Genomic DNA, 6,988 nt, shown 5'->3' with positions numbered 1-6,988 from the left:
AAAAAAAAAAGAAAAGAAAAGAATGAACGTTGAAAGCCTTGGTGAAGACACATGTGATCCACAGGACAGCAGGTAAATCTTAGGAAGAATTCAGGGGCTTTGTAATGTCAGTACATTTATAGGGGTTCACCAGTCTGAGTAATGCCGGGGACATTTCCTCCAAAGAAAATAATAAATTACTGTGTGTGCACTTCCTCTAACAGAGACGGGAATACAATGCCTGACTAGCTTCACTAGGTTCTGGGGCAGCACATCCCATACCTATGGACAGATAATGATAATGGTCACTCACATTCTGGGAGGGCTGAAAGTACCAGGCTCCTTGTGTCCAAGGATATGCAGGCAAGAAAAGTCACCATCTTAGCAGAGGTAACCAAACCTGGTCAGCAGAAAAAAGTAGTGCTGTACACAACGGGGACATGGAAGAATGTGCTTAGCATGCCTATAGGACAGGTGTAAGCAGGCATTCTCCCACCTGGTTTTGACAGCAGATGGCCAAGAATAGCCACTCCAGCTGGAAACGGGCACGGCAACCAGGCACTCTGACCTCTAGTGATGAGGGCCTGAGTCACCCCACCAGACAAGCCACAAAGACCAAAAGAAGTGCTAGCCAAGGGCAAGAAGACTCTAGAATGACTTGGAGCAGGAGAAAATGATCCTTTTGTGGCCCCAAGACCAACTACAGCAACAAGAGCTATAGTTTCCCCTTAAGCTTAGAGCTTCCCTATTAAGTTTCTTCCGGGGGCGGTGCCCACTGAAGACCCGAAGGAGCTGCTCCTGGAAACATATGAAGCAGACCTGAGTGTAGTGATGAGGGGCGCACTGCGGCAAAGCTGTCACAAGCAGCTCAGGCTCCCATTCAGGAATAAAATCCTTATCTCAGATTCTGGGAGTGCCCAGGAAGCAGCCTGTAGCTGCATGAGAATTGGCCCAACTGAGAGCCCCATACAAGACCACACTCCCTTCCCTGTATCCCTGACTGACTGTCCCAGGGATATCAGGCCTGGCTCCACCATGGGGACAGGGGACAGCCCTGAAGGGTCATCTCCCCCGCAGAGCTCCCGACACAGTGTGGGCTGAGGTGTCCCTGGAGACTGCAGCACAGCTAAGCTTGTCTCTGCCCACTCCTGCCTCCTTCCCCCTTACTCAGATGTGACTCTGCAAGCACTCAACGTACCTGCTGCACAGTGATTTCCATCTCAGGCCCCTTCCTAGAGAACCCTACCTGTGACAAAAGGCAATGTTCATGAGGTTTACTTTAAAATGAAACCCATGTCAGGTTACCTGGACAGTGCCTGACACACAGTCGTTCTTTAATACATGAGAGATGGTATCCAAGGGAATCCCTGGGAGCTTATAGAAACCCCAGGATCATACATATCTTTTGTATGTTAGGTGATAAAGATAATTTCTGAGGCACAGAACATAGAAAACATTTGTTTGAGGTGGCACCTGTGGCTCAAAGGAGTAGGGTGCCGGCCCCATATGTCAGAGGTGGCAGGTTCAAACCCAGCCCCAGCCAAAACCTGCAAAAAAATAAATAAATAAAATAAAAAGGCTTTGTGTAAGGACGCACGATAATATTTAAAAAAAAAAGAAAGAAAGAAAGAAAGCATTTGTTTTGATGGATTGTATTCTCATTTCCACTAAAAAATAACAAAGGTCAGTACCACAATCCAAATATTTACCATACTGGGCCAGACACTGGGGCTCACACCTGCCCTAGCACTCTGGAAGGCCATGGCAGGAGGGTCCCTTGAACTCAGGAGTTTGAGACCAGCCTAAGCAAGAACAAGACTCTGTCTCTGCTAAAAACAGAAAAATTAACTGGGCATGTGGCAGACACCTGTAGGCCCAGCTACTTGGGAGGCTGAGGCAAGAAGATCACTTGAAGGCTTGAGTTTGAGGTAACTGTGAGCTGGGCTAACACCATGGCACTCAGGCCTGAGCAACAGAGTGAGACTCTGTCTAAAAACATTATATATGTGTGTGTTTGTGTGTGTGTGTGTATAATATATGCACACATACACAACTTCATGGACATAAAGTTCATATAGTCCACCCTACATCTACTATATTTACTGTATTCCTATTTTAGACTTCTGATAAAAGGCACAAAAACTTCAGAATTCTAACTGCATCTGAAAAATAAAGAGAGAAACCAATGCTAAATGTAACATTTAAAAATTCTGGTATATGAATTTCACCAAGGAACAGTAGGGGTCGCTAATCTACCAAGAAAAGCCCAAAGGTCCTCAAATTTAGGAAGCAATTTAAAAAGTGCTTCCTAATAAAACAAATCCCTTTGCAACTCAGCACTCCAGATCATACGATTTAAAATTATCTTCATGGTAAAAGATCACATCAAAACAAGATTATTTGATTCCTTTTGTAACCACAATTAGAAACGAAACTTTGTGTCTAATTCAATCATGCTTATTTGCACATACATTTAATGTTTCCTACATAATGCAACCATTTAGCTCCAGCTAAGTGTAAGTCCTCAGATATTGCTGTTTCATTCAATAAGTTTTTTGTTTGTTTTGTTTTCTTTTTGCCATCACATTGATGAACAGATGGATTCCCACCAAGGGCAACTATCTGGGTGGCATTTGCTCATTCTCCCCATGTCTGTGTGGTGCTCTGGTTCCCTCCTCCATCCCAAAAATGTGTGCATCAGGTTCTCTGGTGTGTGTAAACCGCCCCATCTGAGTGTAAGTGTGAATGTGTCCTACACTTACCAGTCCAGGCCTGGTTCTCTCCTTGTGCCCTCAGCTACTGGGGCAGGATCTAGCCACTAGCATCCTCAACTGGAATAAGGCGTTAACTGTCCTGTTTGTTATTATTAATCTTTCTTAAATGTAGTACAGTTCACATTTATTTCACTGTTTAATATTGGACGTGCTTTACAGGCAAAACACCTATATGCCTCTGGCCAAAAAAGCCATTTGAGAAAGAGCAGTGAAAAGACTTTGTGCAGGCATACTTGTGAGAAACTGAGGCAGAATCCCATATGGTCAGGTTGGTTGCAAGCCTAACTTGACCAAGGCTCTGGCTGGAATGGCATTTCCAGAAATGTCCAGACTGTGTTAAGGAATTAAGGTTGACTTTATAAGGCCAATAAAAAAGCCCTTTGGAAAACTGGCCAGATACTCATCAGTAACCTTTCCTGATCTGTGGTAAGTGACAAAGGTCGCTTACTGATGGGTCTGAGAATGGAAATGTGCTCAGGGACCTCAAGAGACGAGGAATTCACTCAATGCATACAGGTATCTATGGCACAGATGAAACCTGGGCTCATCAAAGGCTTTTGAGAAGTCCAGCCTGAAAATTTCTTATAAAATGTTCCAGCGAAAAACCTCCCGACTTAAGACCTACATGGGAGCAGAGGTTTGCACACAAATTCCTGTATGCCCAAGAAGTTTCTTTATGCCTTGCTTAAAGATTTGAAGTAGCAGCCTCCAAACTGGCAAGGTCACCAAGGGCAGGTATTCAATCTACCTTGTTCCTCCAGAGTCTCAGGCTTCGTCAGATAAGAACAAAGAAAGTAATGACTGACAACATGTTCTTCATTAAGTTATGTTAAACCAGGTTATGTTGAAAGGGTTATGCTTAAAGATGTATGTTGGGTCGATTATCAGATTATTAGGGAGGAACTACTTACAGGGCGGGTGGTCACAAGATGTTCCAATGGATTAATGAAGTCATTGATGTCGAATGCGCACGTGCAGAGGGATTGTAATGAGGTCATTGCCGTATAGTGCGCATGCACAAAATTGACTATATAAACCAACCATAAATTAAGAAGGCTCACCATGTTGCCTGAGTGAGCAGATGGTCACTTTTATTTAAAATACAATTTCAATAAGCGAGCTTATTCTTAGTGACATCATTTTTCCATGAGACCCTAAGAGCAACACCCTTACAGCAATAGTGCTTTGGTATTGCTTTAGATGACTGGTGGATTTTTATTGACCAGAAACATGCCACAGGAATTTAACTCTTATTTACATCAATTAATCTATGGTAAAATTAGTTTCCTTACATGTCATTTTGCTTAAAGTCACAGTTTTCAAGAACTTATCAATGATGTTAAGTGAAGATTTACTATATAAATGCTAATGTTATATAATGCTACACATCATGTTCAAATCAAACTAAGGCCTGAGTTAACATGGTGTCATGTTTGAAGTTAAAGAAAATAGGAGAAATGGCCAAGTATGGGAAGAGCTGAGCAGAGATCAATGAACTGACTTCACCTAGGTAATTATGGAGTTGGGAAGTAAGATGTGTGGGGCTTACGGAGGACACAAAAAACGAGATGTGTGTTCATTCTTTGCCAGCAGATTAATGTAACCTCGTAAGACATAGACAACAATAACTCTGATACAAGGCAGAAGATGAGTGAAAATGCCAAGAAATCTAGAAAAGCACAGCTTCCTTCCAGCTGCAACTTATTAGGAAAGACGTTATGGAGATTACATTTGAACTCCACTCTGGGCCATTTGGAAATATTACTAGATAACAACAGAACTTTCGTAGGTACATAGAAAAAGCATGAGAGGCCAGAGCAGCTAGCACTGGGAGGCCTAGGCAGGAGGATAGCTTAGAGTCAGGAGCTTGCAACCAGCCTAAGCAAGAGCGACACCCTACTAAAAATAGAAAAAATTAGCCAGGTCTTTCCTTTGGCCTGTAGTCCCAGCACTCAGGAGGCTGAGGCAGGAGGATCATTTGAGCCCAGGAGTTTGAAGGTTGCTATGGCTATGATGACACTAGTGTACTCTAGGCAGAGCAATAAGGTGAGACTCTGGAAGAAAAAGAATATTAGTAGTTCAGGTAGTGAAGCAAATCAAATAATTTATAGCTCATTTTTTAAACCTCATAAAGTATAGCACAGCAATTAAGCTACTATCTTTATTGTTTATTGATTTACTATAAAAGTTATTTTTTTCCTCAGCATTAATGTGACTACATATCTGATTCACAAGTATCAATTCACAAAAAGATAAGGGTAGTGTGCGATGCACTACTTCAAACATGTTACACCATACTTAGAAGGTCAGTTCATGATAATCTATAGTTAAATCTGGTCAAATAGTGAAGAGAATGAAGAGTGTGAAATAATAAATTCATTCTCTAAATTGCGATAAATGCATATAAACCTTCCAATTACGTGACAAAATAACCTTTAAGGAACATACTGGACTACAGTTGATAATCAGAATAAATAAGAAATATACTCTATGTCATTGTTTATCAGATAGATCACCACTTATTTATCAGATCATAATAAAAGGATCATAATAAAAATGGGGTGAAGTGACAACTTTTGGCTATGGTTGCATGAAGGGATCAGAGAAATGTTATCCTGAAAAATCTCAGCATAAAACTGGATAAAACAATCAAAACTGAACATTTCATAGTAAAGGATATCCACTAAAGACTGAGAAGCAGTTGGTTAAGAGCAGGAGTCTTTAGCCCACCAGCCACAGGCTAGTGCCCCACCCTCCCTCCCCAGAGTTCCCTGCTCCTGGCAGGGAAAGCCAACTGCCTTGTGCCAGAGGGAAAAGCCTAGATCTGGAACCCATAATACCCAGCAGCACTATTATGGAAACTACTAAATCCAGTAGAAAACAAATGGGAAAACTTAACATGTTTGGTAGCACAAGCCTTTGTGCTTTTTCCCATTTGAGTATACTAGCTTTCTATCACTGTTGCAACAAATTGCCCCAAACTTGGTGGCTTAAAACAACACCAATTTGTTATCGTACAATTCTGTACTTCAGAAGTCCCAAAATGGGTCTCATTGAGTAAAATAGAGGCACTGGAGGATGTGTTCCCAGCAGAGGCTCTAGGGGAGAACTCATTTCCTTGCTTTGCTGTCCACACTCCTCGACTGCTCACAGAAACACTGAGTCTCTCAGAGAATTCTTGTAGGCACATTTTCCTCTGATACTTCTGTCTCCTTCTTATGCTTTTAAAACCGCCTGTAATTTTACTGGCCCCACCCAGATAATCCTTAATAATTTTATCTTAAAGTTAGCCAAATAGCAGTCTCCATCTGATCTGTAACTTTAATTTTCCCTTGCCATACAAGCTAACATACACACAAGCTTTCAGGCATTAAAACACAGTTATCTTTGGTGGGCCATTTTTTTGCCTACCATATAGGTCAAATGGCAAAGCAGTCTGAACCTTGACAACCCTAGAAATGAAAGACCCAGAGAAAGAGGAACCCCCTATTGCTGAAAAACTCCCATCTGTGCAGCAGAAAGAAGAGATGACCCTGCAGAAAGAACAGAGGCAGAAGCGAGAGTATCCCAATTTTGAAAGCATTCTCCAACCCACACACAGATCCACAGGCAGAGTGCAGGAGCTCCATGGAGTTGAGTATTTGAGCCCATTGCTAGACTCTAAGCTACGCAGACACAGGGGGGGAACCCTAAAAAACTAGGCTAAGAAATTAAAAATTATTTTTAAAAACGGAGAAGACATCAGTGAGCCAGGCTCACTCCAGATTCTACAGATTAAGGCCAGGCCAGTTAACAAATTCAACAAAAATACAAGCTCTGCATATTGAAAACTTCCAAATATTACTCAGAGAAGATTTAAATAAATGAAGAAGTATTTCATATGTTCATGGATTTGAAGGCTCAATATTGTTCAGATGGCAATTTTCCCCAAAGTAGCCTACAGATTCAAGACAACACAATGTCTATCAAAATTCCAATAGGCAATCTCATAGAAATGGACAATATGATCCTAAAATTTATATCAAAATACAAAGGACTGAGAAGAGCCAAAGTAATTTTTTAGGGAGGGAGAGCCAAGAATGCTGTTTTGGGACAAGGTAAGTTTTAAAAAGATGATCGCAGTTGCAGAACTCACTCAACCTAGTATCAGAACTTAATTTTAAAGCTACTGGAAGAAACTGGAATAAGCATATACATGTAGACAAAGGAAAAGAAGAAAAAAGAACAGAAATAAA

General features: G+C 41.4%; 1 protein-coding gene across 1 annotated transcript in view; it reads right to left on the bottom strand.

Annotated features, from left to right (window-relative positions):
• LOC111723515 (oxysterol-binding protein-related protein 1-like) overlaps positions 1 to 6,988 on the bottom strand; it is a 39,367-nt gene that overhangs the window by 29,907 nt on the left and 2,472 nt on the right. The window lies entirely within an intron of this gene.

This window comes from Otolemur garnettii, unplaced genomic scaffold, assembly GCF_000181295.1.
Source record: "Otolemur garnettii isolate 467f Iridium unplaced genomic scaffold, OtoGar3 scaffold00012, whole genome shotgun sequence".
Classification (NCBI taxonomy): Eukaryota; Metazoa; Chordata; class Mammalia; order Primates; family Galagidae; genus Otolemur; species Otolemur garnettii.
The sequence above is the reverse complement of the archived record's forward strand: the minus strand, read 5'-3'. Positions and strand labels throughout refer to the sequence as shown.